The sequence below is a fragment of the Heterodontus francisci genome, chromosome 3 (genome assembly GCF_036365525.1).
Source record: "Heterodontus francisci isolate sHetFra1 chromosome 3, sHetFra1.hap1, whole genome shotgun sequence".
Classification (NCBI taxonomy): domain Eukaryota; kingdom Metazoa; phylum Chordata; class Chondrichthyes; order Heterodontiformes; family Heterodontidae; genus Heterodontus; species Heterodontus francisci.
The window spans coordinates 120,357,448-120,372,191 of record NC_090373.1 but is presented as its reverse complement, the minus strand read 5'-3'; positions in this window follow the sequence as shown (position 1 = coordinate 120,372,191).

Genomic DNA, 14,744 nt, shown 5'->3' with positions numbered 1-14,744 from the left:
CCAGTGTGCAGATTCTCTTACAGAGATGTGTTAAAAATTACTTTGATATGTAGGTAAGCAACACATCAATCTAAGTATCACTTAGGATTAATTTGTGTTGAGGAAGAAGTAGTAACAATATCATTTAAAAACATTCCATCAGCATTAACAATGCCGGATAAATAAGCAGCCAAAATATACAGCAACACTTAAACTTTGCAGACACATGCCTCTATTTGTATGTATTGCTGTATGCACTTAATAAAAGCTACCACTCTCTCCCTCATTTGTTTGTGATTGTACTAATTAACTTAGTCATCTTATATCATACGTACTCTGATGATAATCCGGTTTGACATTACAAATGGTGATACATTTGTGGTTTTACACAACTATTTCAGTCCAGGAGGGACTGAGTCATTTTGGTAAAATGCCCAGTCTTCACAGGAATCACTGTACAGGATCTTCAGCCAACAGCAGTTTGACATCAGGACTAAGCATGTGTCTTTGGTTCTTTTGATTTTCTTGTGTGTGATGTCGGAGATTGTTGGGATTAGTATGAGTGTTGATGCTGACCTGAAAGTTGGAAAACAATATTTCAGCCGTGATAAAATTAGTCATCACATTACTAGGTGTGAACACTGCCAACTGTAGAATGGTCAAGGAATCAGATTGCTGAGACGGTGATTCAGAACGAAACTATTTAGTAATTGCGGTGAAAAGAAATCTCTGCCAAAGAGATGATGAGCCAATACTGGCAGAGATTTTAAACAAATGTGTCTGCCATTCGCCAGGAATGCATTAAAACATCTACTGGTAACAAAAAACTTTTAGAGTTTGAGTCTATGAGTGACTTGAAAAGCAAAAGAAATATGGGACTTCTCAAATATACCATTCATATCTGTCTGGAAATGTCTAGCTGTATAACTTGGGGCACCGTGGAGGGGACTTGGAAAATGAAAGACTTTGACCACAATATTAACTCCAAGTTGCATGGGAACAGTGATTGACGGTCAGGGGGAAACCCAGAAGTAAATTTAGCACTTCTGTCAGTGGCATTTGAAAGCAGCCACCTCATTATGACTTTACTTCTGAGTTTGACATCGATTGCATGATAATGGGCATGATGCAGACCTGTATGACACAACCTTAATTCCAGTATTCAAATTCTATCTTTGGAGTGTCCTTTCGAGGAGTTGGGAGTTGGAGGAAAGAGAGGGAAAAGTTTGACAATGACTGAAGGCAGCCAAAGGCTGCACCCCACTTCACTGATGCCTCCTTTGATGTACTGCTGGGAGGTGGGCCACACAGTTGACAGCTGCAGAGGAGGAAGTTATGGAGGCCAGTTAAATGGATTTTTGGGATTTTGAATGGTGACTTACACCACAAGTGAGCAACAGCAGATGGTTGTGGCAGGAACAGCAGTAGAGGGTCCACATCGGAGGGTACAGCTTTCTCCAAGCTCTGCACACTGGACACAGAAGCTGTAACCTGGGAGCTGTCGATGAAAAGGAGACTCACTGAGGAGCAGCAAAGAATGTGTGATATATTGACAGGCCTTCCAAGCACACTGTGCACGACTGCAGAGAGAATAGAGGAGTCCATTTCAAGCATGAATTTGTTGAAATAAAAACAAGAAATGCTGGAAATACTCAGCAGGTCTGGCAGAATCTGTGGAGAGAGAAGCAGAGTTAACATTTTAGGTCAGTGACCCTTCTTCAGAACTGGCGAATGTTAGAAATGTAATAGGTCTTAAGCAAATAAAGCGATAACAAAAGGCAAGGTGTTGATAGGACAGAGGGTCACAGAGAATAGCTGACCAGAAGGTCATGGAGCAAAGGCAAATGGTATGTTAATGGTGTGCTAAAAGACAAAGCATTAGTGCAGAGAGGGTGTTAATTGACAGAAAAATGAACAGCCCAAAGTATAAACACGAAAAAACGTGGGTAGGCACATGGTAAAAAAATGAATGATGAAACAAACTGAAGTAAAATAAACAAATGATAAAAAAGAAAAAATAACTAAAAATAAAAAGGGGGGCCCGTCATGCTCTGAAATTATTAAACTCAATGTTCAGTCCGGCAGGCTGTAGTGTGCCTAATCGGTAAATGAGATGCTGTGCCTCGAGCTTGCGTTGATGTTCACTGGAACATTGCAGCAATCCCAGGGCAGAGATGTGGGCATGAGAGCAGTTGGGGGTGGGGGGGGGCGTGTTGAAATGGCAAGCAACCGGAAGCTCAGAGTCATGCTTTCGAACTGAGCGAAGGTGTTCCGCAAAGCGGTCACCCAATCTGTGTTTGGTCTCCTCAGTGTAGAGGGGACCACATTGTGAGCAGCGAATACAGTATACTAAATTGAAAGAAGTACAAGTAAATTGCTGCTTCACCTGAAAGAAATGTTTGGGGCCTTGAGTAGTGAGGAGAGAGGAGGTAAAAGGGCAGGTGTTACACCACCTGCAATTGCATGGGAAGGTGCCGTGGGAAGAGGCAGGGCATTGAGATGGTGTCTCCTTGCCTAGATAAAGTGGCCAATTCCATGGCTCATCAAATGTGGCAATCAAATGAGTCAATGTATGCCTTGACTGTGGCTGAATTTAACGTGGCCATCGAGGGTGGGTATGGTTACGTGAGGGACTGGGGAATCGCACCGCACCGTCCACCCGGAAATCCGGCGTTGTGACGTGTATTTTGTTATTGGCAGCACAATGGTGGCCTTGGAACCATAATGGTGGCATTGGCACCACAACATGTCAGGAACATATATTAAATTGCTGAAATGCCAATTTTCATGAATTAAAATATAATTAAAGTGATTTAATGATTGTTGAGCATTTCTGTGAATGGGGGCAGCACTCACGTCCCTCCAGATTCACAACCGGAAAAACCTGCAGCACTGAGGTGAGAGGACACATTGCTGCGACGAGTAGGCAGCCTTGAAGATTGCTGCATAAGGGAAGAGGGGGGTTTAGAGGCCATTGTGGATCTGTATTTCTGCGTGTTCTGCAAGGGTGTCCAAGGTCCTGGGGGCTCTACAAGGGGGGCCGGGGTCCTGGGGACTCTACATTGGTGCTGTGTGGGTTTGGCGGTGGAAGGGGGAGTGTTCAGTGTAGGGATGGCTAACTGCTGTGTTATGGGTCTGGTTGCTCACACTGCTGAAATAGATGGTGGGCCATTGTCAAGGTTGTACTCTGAGGTCGACTGCACTGACAGAATTGTCACATCCTCAGGTGCCAAGGCAGGAGACCAGACGGGTTAAGCAATGCACGAAGGAGGCAAGAGACAACCTCATAATGACTCGTTTATAGCTATCCTGGTGTCCAGTCACAGAGAGTGAAACAAAGGCTCACCTTAATGCATGAACACTGTTGCCTCCATCCCATTTGTGGTCCCTGTCTTACAAGTGGCTGTAATATGTGCTAGTGACCATGGGAGAACATATATTAATGAGAGCTATCATCACATTGGCATGTTAATGAGGGCTGGGGCCACATTGGCATAGCCTAAAGGGGAAAGGGGGAAGTCAGCAGCTCACAATTAAGACATAATGACACATGGCTCTCAGGCAAAGAAGCCTAATGATTTGAACAAACGATCTTTTAATTATTTACCACAAAAGATATATGCTGCACCCTTGAGACCCGAAGTGTGGCTTTGTACTCATCTTAATACGTTGGCGGGTGGTCCTACACGGTGTGGTCCCTGCGACAGCAGCTGGGCTGGAGGCAGGCTGCTGATCAGGCTGCCCCTTGGCCTGTGATGACTTTAGCAGATGTTCTCTGGCAACCTGTGGCCTGGAAAGCCCTGGCTGCCTGGGGGTGTCCTGGACTGATGCTAATCACGGTGGGGCAGCCATGGACGTGATCAGGGCCCTTTTCCAGGCCCACTGCAGGGCCGGCGGCAGGCTCATTAAATTCAGCCCTGTGGGTGCCATCATGTCTGGTGCCTTAACTAGAATAACATGTACCTTATCCTTAATATTAAAGCACATACTTAACTGCACCAAGTTGTTCTCCAGCAGAGTGGTAGGAGAAAAGTGTGGCTGACCCATGAGAGGGATGATGTCAAAAGGGGACGTGGAAGTCGGAACTTCACTGCTTTCCACTTCTCACCTGATACCGCCCATCCCCACCACCACCCTCAGTCAGTGCCCCACATGTAGACTCAAGTCCCGATAGCTGGGTCTGCCCCTGCAGAGGTCCAAGTGGAGCAGTCTTTGATGGGACGCTCACAGGTTCCAAAACCTAGATGTCATTGGCCAAGAGCATCTGAGCAGACAGAGCAAGGATCTGAGCAGCCTGTCTCTATATCTGCTAAAGCCACAGGGGTTGTACCACATAGGTGCGATAGGAAAAGGAAGAGTAAAGATTTGTGGTTGTACAAGGATATGCACATGGATGTATGAGAAAACATTGTGCTTTTAAGTTTCTGTTGTTTAGTACAATCACAAAATTTCTTAGTTTGCACCATTTTCCCTTGTTGCCCATTTTTGGTTACTGGTGGCAACGTCTTTTCAGTTGCTTAGCAATGAATGGGAAGGCATGAATTGACAGGGATTGGTGAGGGGATGTGCAGTGGGTGGTTGGTTGTTTTCAGGACTGCTTTGTGTCATGGCATTGTTGTGTAGAAGGTAAGGGGAAAGTGGGCATTGCATGTGGTTCTGACATCGGTCCAGTGGTGGTAACTAACTGAACCTTGCATTAGCAAGGAAATCCTTGGCATTCCAGGAAGCAATGTGAGCAGCTAGTGCTTCATTGGCGTCATCACCTTCCACCTTCTTGTCTTTCTCCTTCTCAGATATATCCTCCTACAGCTACAATTCTCGCTGTGCACAATATTGTACAGAATGCAGCATATCCCGACCAATCTGGATAGCCTGGTTAGCCTGTATTGAAAAGCGCCTCCAGATCTGTCCATGTGCCCAAAATGCATCTTCAGTGTGCTGATGGCTTGTTTGATCATACACCTGGTGGTCAGATGGTGTTCATTGCAGTGTTTTTGTGCTTCATTGGTCTGGTTTCTGATGGGTGTCATCAGCCAAGTTTGAAGGGGGTATCCCTTGTTTTCTATAAGTCACCTCTCAAGTCTGCTTGTAGGTATAGGATGTTGGAGAGCTTGGACTGCCACAGGATGAAAGCATCATGGCCGTTCCCTGGGAATCTTGCACACAGCTGCAGAATAGTTTTTTTGTTGTTGCACACAAGCTGCACATTGATGAAGTAAAAGCTCTTGCAGTTGATGCACACTCCCAGATGATTTGGGGGTATGTAGATTGCCACCTTTGTGCAGTCAATGACAGCCTACACCTGTGGGAAGCCAGTCAGAGCTGCAAACCCGAGCACTGCTCATTCTGACTGGCATAATCACAGGCAAAGTTCACATAATTGTCAAATTTGGCAAAAAGGCATCAGTGGTCTACCTTATATATTTGTGGGCCACCAACTGGGAGATCCTGGATGTCTCCAGCGGAGACCTGGAAGGTTTCTGATGAAAGGTCGTAGACCTGAAACGTTAACTCTGCTTCTCTCTCCACAGATGCTGCCAGACGACTGTGTAGTTCCAGCACTTTTATTTCAAATGCCTGGAAGGATCTGGAGGCAAATAAGTTTAGGGTGGTGGTCATTTTGACAGCCGTTGGTACTGTTTGGCCACCAGGTCCAGCAGGGAACAGGTCTTCTGCTGGAAGGCTGTAGATGTCTGCCACCAACTGTCAGGACAACCTGAGCTTCCTGAAGCACTGCTGTTCCATCAGTCAAGGAAGCTGAGTTTCTGACTATATCCTGTTATATGGGTAGTGGATCCCGTGAGCTGCACCTCTCTGCTGTCCAGCTGCAGGTTCTGCAATGGTCTGCTGCTACTGGTTCCCTTTATAGTGTCCAGCTGCAGATCTGTTGCTGCTGCAGATGGTCATATTGCTCCTTGCCTGAGATCCAATCGAAGTCTGTGAAGGCAACATCCATCCTGTTTTGATTTAGAAACCCTTCAAAGTGTAGAGAGTAATCTCTCAGCAAAATCACTGTGGACAAGCCCTTTCCCACCATAAGGTAAGAAAAGAGCGGCAAGTATTGAGTATTTATTAGAGTATTTGCATGATTTTAAATCAGCCCGAGAATTACCATTGTGTTCTTGCCTTTTCAATGGCAACTTTCAGCAAGGTCAGGAAACCTGTGGATGAGCCATTAATTTTAACAGTGGATTGAAATATTGCTCCAATTGAGCAATTAGCATATGTTAATAGGTAATCCATCTCTCCCAAGGGAGTTGGGCCCAATCAGCCTAACACATTGGTTGAATAAAACAGGACGGATCACCCAGCATCGACTTAGGCACCAGAAACGACAATGGCGCACCCTTCCCAGGCAACCTTACAAAGTACTCCTCACTAATATATCTGTGGGCTTGTGTCAAAATTGGGAGAGCTGTCCCACAGACTAGTCAATCAACAGCCTGAAAAAGTCATACTCACCAAATCAGACCTTACAGCCAATGTCCCAGACTCCTCCATCACCATCCTTGGGTATGTCCAGTCCCACCGACAGGACTGACCCACCAGAGATGGCGGCACCGTGGTATACAGTTGGGAGGGAATGTCCCTGGGTGTCCTCAATGTTGACTTGGGCCCCATGAAGTCTCATGGCATCAGGTCAAACATGGGCAAGGAAACCCCCCACTGATTACCACCTACTGCACGACTCCCCCCCCCACCCCCGACCGCCGGTTGATGAATCAGTGCTCTTCCATGTCGAATGCCATTTGGAAGAAGCATTGAGGGTAGCAAGGGCACAGAATGTACTCTGCGTGGGGGACTTCAATGTTGATCCCCAAGCGAGGCTTGGTCGCACCACTACAGACTGAGCTGGCTGAGTCCAAGCCAGACTGGGTCTGCAGCAGATGGTGAGGGAACCAAAAAGAGGGAAAAAGCTACTTGGCCTCATCCGCAACAATCTACCTGTCGCAGATACATACGTTCATGACAGTATTGGTAGGAGTGACCTCTTTTCTTTTTTTATTCTTTCATGGGATGTGGGCATTGCTGGCAATGCCAGCATTTATTGCCTATCCCTAATTGCCCTTGAAAAGGTGGTGGTGAGCCGCCTTCTTGAACCGCTGCAATGCATGTGGGGTAGGTACACCCACAGTGCTGTTAGGAAGGGAGTTCCAGGATTTTAATCCAGTGACAGTGAAGGAATGGCAATATATTTCCAAGTTAGGATGGTGTATGACTTGGAGGGGAACTTGCAGGTGGTGGTGTTCCCATGCATCTGCTATCCTTGTTCTTCTAGGTGCAAGTGGTTGCGGGTTTGGAAGGTGCTGTCGAAGGAGCCTTGGTGAGTTGCTGCAGTTCATCTTGTAGATGGTACACACTGCTGCCACTGTGCATTGGTGGTGCAGGGAGTGAATGTTGAAGGCGGTGGATGGGGTGCCAATCAAGTTTTGTCCCGTATGGTGTCGAGCTTCTTGAGTGTTGTTGGAGCTGCACCCATCCAGGCAAGTGGAGAGTATTCCATCACTTCCTGAGTTGTGCCTTGTAGATTTTTGCCAGGCATTGGGGAGACAGGAGGTGGGTTACTCGCCACTGAATTCCCAGCCTCTGACCTGCTCTTGTAGCCACAATATTTATATGGCTACTCCAGTTCAGTTTCTGGTCAATGGTAACCCCCGGAATGTTGATGGTGGGAGATTCAGCAATCGTAATGCCATTAATGTCAAGGGGAAATGGTTAGATTCTGTTATGATGGAGATGGTCATTGCCTGGCACTTGTGTGTCATGAATGTTACTTGCCACTGATCAGCTCAAGCCTGAACGTTGTCCAGGTCTTGCTGCATGTGGATATGGTCAGCTTCTGTATCTGATGTGTCATGAACGGTGCTGAACATTGTACAATCATCAGCAAACATCTCCACTTCCGACCTTATGATCGAGGGAAGGTCATGGATGAAGCAGCTGAAGATGGTTGGGCCTAGGACACTACCCTGAGGAACTCCTGCAGCAATGTCCTGGTGCTTAGATGTTTGGCCTCCAACAACTACAACCATCTTCCTTTGTACTAAGTATTCAACCAGAATCTGTAATTTCATGGCCTTACATATCCTTCATTCTACCATTACCATCAAGGTTCAATGAGTGCAGAAGAGCACACCTGAAAATGAGCTGCGAACCTCGTCAAGTTACAAAACAGGATTACATGCATGCTAAACTGCGGAGACAGCTTTAGTGGCTGCAGACAGAGCAAAGCGATCCCACAACCAACATATTGTGCAGTCCTGCCGCATCCAGTCGTGAATTTGATAGACAATTAAACAACTAACTGGAGGGGGAGGCTCCACAAACATCCCCATCCTTAATGATGGAGGAGCCCAGCACATCAGTGCAAAAAACAAGCCTGAAACATTTGCATCCATCCTTAGCCAAAAGTGCCGAGTGGATGATCCGTTTCGGCCTCCTCCTGAGGGCCCCAGCATCTCAGATGCCAGTCTTCAGCCAATCCGATTCACTCCATGTGATATCAAGAAACAGCTGAAGGCTTTGGATACTGCAAAGGCTATGGAACCTGACAACATCCCGTCTGCAGTACTGAAGACTTGTGCTCCAGAACCAGCAATGCCCCGAGCCAAGCTGTTCCAGTCCAGTCACAACACTGGCATCTACCCAATAATGTGGAAAATTACACAGATATATCCTGTCCACAGAAAGCAGGCCAAATCAAATCTGGCCAATTACCACCCCATGAATCTACTCTCAATCATAAACAAAGCGATAAAAGGTGTCATTGATAGTGCTATCAAGCAGCACTTACTCAGCAACAATCTACTCACCGATGCTCAGTTTAGGTTCCGCCAGGGCCTCTCAACTCCTGACCTCATTACAGCCTTGGTCCTAACATGGACAAAAGAGCTGAACTCAAGAGGTGAGGTGAGAGTGACTGCCCTTGATATCAATACAGCATTTGACTGAGTGTAGCATGTTCCCCTCCAAGCCACACAGCATCCTGACTTGAATCTATATTGCTGTTCCTTCACTGTCACTGGATCAAAATCCTGGAACTCCCTTCCTAACAGTACTGAAGCTGTACCTACACGAGAAGGACTGCAGCGCGGTTCAAGAAGGCAGCTCACCACCACCTTGTCAAGGGCGATCAGGGATGGACAACACATGCTGGCATTGCCAGTGACACCCACATCCCATGAACAAATATAAAAATAATGCCTGAATTAAACACACAAGTTCATGGATTGGACCTGGCTTCCTGAGGCGCTCATATTTTTGCTGGTTTTACTGTTTACCAACACCTGAACCATGTGCTTCCCAAGCTAAAAATCCACCCTTTGTTTCTACCAAATAAGTTTCATATTTTGCTATATGGTGCTCTTGGATTCACTCTCCCTTTCACTTAGCCTATACCTTGATTTGCACATTTTAGGTACTTAGACAAACATATACAGTGACTTACTGAATACCAGCAGATCATAAAACATCGTCAAATTTAAATTGCCAAAATAAGCACTAAAACAGCCGTGAAGCCTCAAAATAGAGTCGGTAGTCTTACCATTCCGTGTATGCTGCATTCCAGCTGCCGCCATTTTGGAAAGGGCTGTCTCCTGGACAGTCACTGTGCCCTCATGGAATGGGCGATAGGCCTCTTAGCCATTTAAATTATGCTCCTAATAACATATTACAAGTGACACATGAGCGGACTGTGTGTGGCACATGTTCCGCTCATGTGTACTAACATTGAGTGTTTATTAAAGGGACCACTGCTAGTCACTAGCGAAACAGACACAAAAATTGATTATACTTGTATTTTTATGAAGCAAAAGGCATGGAAGTATTTCTCCTGGCTCCACAAAAATAATACTAGCCTCTGCCAGCATGTGCTTGGCCCCTCAGCCTCACCTCCCCACTTTACAGGACTTACCTGAAACTGTCACCTGTGTCCTGACCGACTGCAATTACTGTGGCCCAAGGTTGCTGAATTGCCTGAGGATGCTCACTTGGCATCCACAGCTCACTGGTTGGATTCCTATGAAGCCTGGGCCTCAGAATCACGGAGTCCTCCACTGATTGGCCCTTACTCAAAGAATCTCCCAAAATATATGCAGTCTTACTTATTATGTTACTTGAGATCTTCTTCTATGTCTGCCCATGGGCGATTAACTGGCTGCCATTCTATGCCTGTCCTCCCCTCCCATCTTTTTCCCTATTTCTCAGTGTACTTTGCTCTCATAGTCTCCCCCATTTCTAGTCTTTGACACCCACCTACCTCATTGCATTTCCAACTCTGCTGTTCCCCATCAACATACCATCCAGTCCACCAACCACTTAATGTTACTCCCCAGCGAACTTCCTCTTCTACTGCCATCCTAGGCTTGAGTCCTTCATGGATGCACCCAAGGCTTCTCGTGGCTCCACTTTCCACATTGATGGATGTTTTCTACATTAAAGCTACTATAGAAAAGCAAGTTTATTATTGGTTATATCTAAACTTTAGTGGAACCTTAACTACTTTGCCTCTTCCTGAACATTTTTTCCTCTAACTGAGGTGGTGGAGTGGTGAGTTTTTTTTAGTACTCGGAGATACTGGTTATAGTCTAAACACCAGAGCTTGTTGACATAGATTTTGATCATTCAGAAGCTGTGCTTCTCTATTTATCCTTTCAATGGACCCCTTTAATTGCAATTACATGCGTAACATCATACATTACTCTTTCCACATGTTACCTTTCTCCAGTGGTATTTGCTATGTTTGGGCACCAGTTGAATCAAATTGACTCTTACCTTCAACTCTGCTGATTGTTTGCCTGTCTGGTAATTATGCCCTTGACTCCAATTTCTTTTTGCAACACATTCCACAGTTTTTCACATGAGAAGGCTGAAGCTTTGGGAGTTCTGTGTTGGCTCTTTGCCCCATTAAGTCTTTGCACTGAGAAGCAGCCAAGTCCTTTTGTCTGAATATTTCCCCAGTCAAGCAGAGCTAAGTTATCAACCTGAGGATCTGCCTTGGCTTTCCTCTGTGACATTTTGGCAATCTTGAGTGCATTTTCCACCTTGACATTGAAGTGTGTATAACTTGGACACAATAACAGAGCTTTTCCATCCCACATGACTGTTGGTGCCAGCATGGTCCAGGAAATAAGACAGAACTTCAGATCAACAGATCCTCACCCACTAACACAATGCATCATCTTTTAGTTGGCCTCTAGATCACTCTGAACTACTTTTTCAGCAACTATAATGTATGCAAATAAGCACAATGTGATTTTCTGTCCATTTAGGATGCAGTTATAACATACGCTCATGCATGGAAAGTGGGCATTGGAGTTCTTAAAGGGGCAGGAGCTCTTTCTTTAAATTCTAATTTTCCCAGTACCCTTTTATTTTTTTGCTTTTATTTCTCAGATTTGATTTTTTTTTAAATATATTTTTGGATACTTCTCAGAGCACAAAACAAATATTTATGTTCAAACTAATTTAAGACTTCAGCAAAAATTCAGGGAGCAACAAGCTTAAGTCAGTGAAAAATGCATGGTCCTCATGGCACCGATGACACCCATGAGGCCATTAGGCTCCAGGTCCTCTTCTGTCCCCACCCCTTGCTCTTGCTTACTTGTGCATTTTCAATCTCCCAGTGTTTTCTCCCCCAACTCAGCAACTGCCTCCTCTGGTCCTTTGCAAACATTGGTGAGAGTGATGCGGGGTACAGTGAGGTACTGTCTTGTTCTAGTTCACTGACAGAAATATAGGAACAGGAGTAAGGCATTCAACCCCTCGAGCATTAAATCTGTACGTCAACTCCATTACCTGCCTTGGTTCCATAATGCTCAATACCCTTGCCAAATAAAAATCTAACAGGTTGTTCTTCCAAGTCTAAAATGACAACAATGAAAAAAATACTGCCAATGCTGGAAATCCAAAAATAAATAGCTGGAAATGCTCTGAGGATCAGGCAGTATTCTGAAAAAAAACAGCAGTTAATGTGTCGAGCTATTCAGGACTAGGTAATATCACAGATGATCATTTAAAAAGGAACACAATGAGTGTTGGGGAAAAGAGAAAAAAACACACGAAAAAAAATAGAATGACCTGTGAAATGTTTGGGTGGAGAATAGGAGGTGATTGAATGGCAGGCATGATGTTAGCAAGAGACCTAATGAGAGAAATCACAGAAATAAAAGGTGTTGACAAGGTAAAAAAGGTATGTGCATAGTTAAAAAGGAATAGGCAGAATGTATGAACAACTGGCAAGCAGAGTGGGCTGTAGTAATCTGGGAGTCTGGTGGAAGAAAAAGAAAAGAAGCAAGTCGGATGCCGTCAGTTGTGCTCACTCCAAGTTCCAACCCACCCACATGCTGAAAAGGAACATATGTCAGAACACAGACTCCAACAGAGCCTATATTATAAGATACTTGGGCCAATTTCTTATGCCTTGTAGAACCAGTGGGAGATGGACAGGTTGGGATTAGGAGCTGTGTGGGCAGTCCAACACTGGACACAGCCAGGTTTCCAGGTTCAGCCTGATTTACATCATGCAGGAAAACTAATTGTTCTTGGGATGTGGGCAACACTGGCAAGGCTGTATCTATTGCCCATCCCTAGTTAGGACAAGGGCATTAAGAGTTAACCATATAGACATGTGTAGGCCAGGTTCTGGTATCATTTATGAATTAGTTTTTTTTACACCAATTCAGCAAGTTTAATTCAGTATGAACCTACAATTTCTGAATTTATTTAATAATTTTCTGCATTGGTATTTGAACTCACATCCGTCCATGGTTACTAGTCCAACAGCATAATCACTAGGCTATCATATCCGTTGCTAATAGCACCTGCAATTGGTAGTTCACTGATTAGTAGTGGGTGGGAATACATACTATCATAGGTCTTAAAGATGTGTCACTCTTTGTGGGGACATTGCACTTTTCTTTGCACAAGTTCTAAAAAGAATTAATTGAGAAGCTAAAGGTCCAGATTTTGCTGGAGTGGGGTATCTCACAGAATGCTCTGTTAGTTAGATTTGTTGGTACACATTTAGATTTTAAATATTTTCCCTAGGAAATTGCTGGAAGTGTGAGCTGATAACAGTGTGATGAGGGAAACAGAGCATCTATGACATTGGTGAACAACGGGAGAAACCATCTATCTCCTTAACCAATGAGAGTAATGAATTGCAAAATAAACAGAGGATGGACTGAAAAATAAGATGAATTCAATGTCAAATCAGGTACAGAAAGAAAAAGAGTAAGAAAGATTGGATTAAAAGAGGGAGAAAAAAGAACAAGTTTTTTTTTTACAATAAATTTAATTTAACATTTTTAAAACCTACAACAACAATTCAGTATGTGAAGGAATGAAACTCTATACTTAATGTTGTTCAATTTCTGAGCGAGAGGTTGATTGACAGTTATTAACAATTATCACATTGTTAAACGAGTAATTACGCTGTTGATTATTAGCCCTAACTCTCTTTGACAAGTTTAATGGACAGTTATGTGCAAATACAGCAACTTCATGAAACTCACTTGGAGGTAAACATGAGATACCATTTCTGCGAAGCTAATAGCAAAGCCACGCAAATCAGCCAGCAACTTGTGGCAATTCACGAGCAATCTCTTCATTGCCACAAGTTGCTGGCCGATTTGTAGTCTAATAACAGTGTGCATTGTTCAAATGCTATTATTTTTTCAGCAGATTCTCACCCAATAGTTACACAAAGGCTTTTCTTTTGCAAGGCTAACTGTTGCCTTTGCACACATATCATTGATTTTAGTTTTTGTGAAACTTAGGAACCAGCAAGCAGTACGTCTCCATTTAACCTCTCATTAAGCAGGTGTTTACTTCATATTGAAACATTCCAGTGCTGTAAGGGTCAGTCGAAGTTCAAAAGGTCGGTGGTCATCATCTTAATACACTTGTAACTACTTTACGATATTAAAATTTAAGAATCATACTTCCCTATTTAAAAATAAAGACTAAAAGCTAATATATAAAGGCAACTCAGTAGTGGCATTACCATAGAACCATAGAAAAATCACAGCACAGAAGGAGGACATTCAGCCCGTCGTGTCCATGCCGGCTGAAAACCAGCCACCCAATCTAATTCCACCTTCCAGCACCTGGTCCATAGCCTTGCCGGTTACAGCACTTCAGGTGCATGTACAGTTACGTTTTAAAAGAATTGAAGGTTTCTGCCTCCACCACCATTCCCGGCAGTGAATTCCAGACACCCACCACCCTCTGGGTGAAAAAGTTTTTCCTCATGTCCCCTCTAATCCTTCTACCAATCACCTTAAATCTGTGTCTCCTGGTAATTGTCCTCTCCGCCAGGGGAAACAGGTCCTTCCTGTCTACTCTATCTAGGCCCCTCATAATTTTGTACACTTTACATTTTGTTTAAATTAGCAAACTTCAGGTGTCTGATTCCTTTCCTTATGGAATTATGTCCAGAGAGGTTTCTCATAAACCCATTTAAAAGTGTAACCGGAGATAAAATGAATGTTTTTTTTTGACAGTTCTGGAGCAGATGTTGCTTGTGATATAACAACAGCAAATATTTATTGCAATCGGGGAAGACAATTGGCATGAATGTTAATGCACGGCTGGGTGAGGGAAGGGCGGAGCGGTGGCGGGGGGGGGGGTGGTTGCTAGGGTATCAATATGTGATGGTCTCATTAATCTGATTTTTCTAGATAGCTCTAGCAATTGCACAACTCTTGTTCCCCACAGCCTCTTTAAAACCTTTAATGGCATCTGTGTCTTCCACCTCAAAAGGC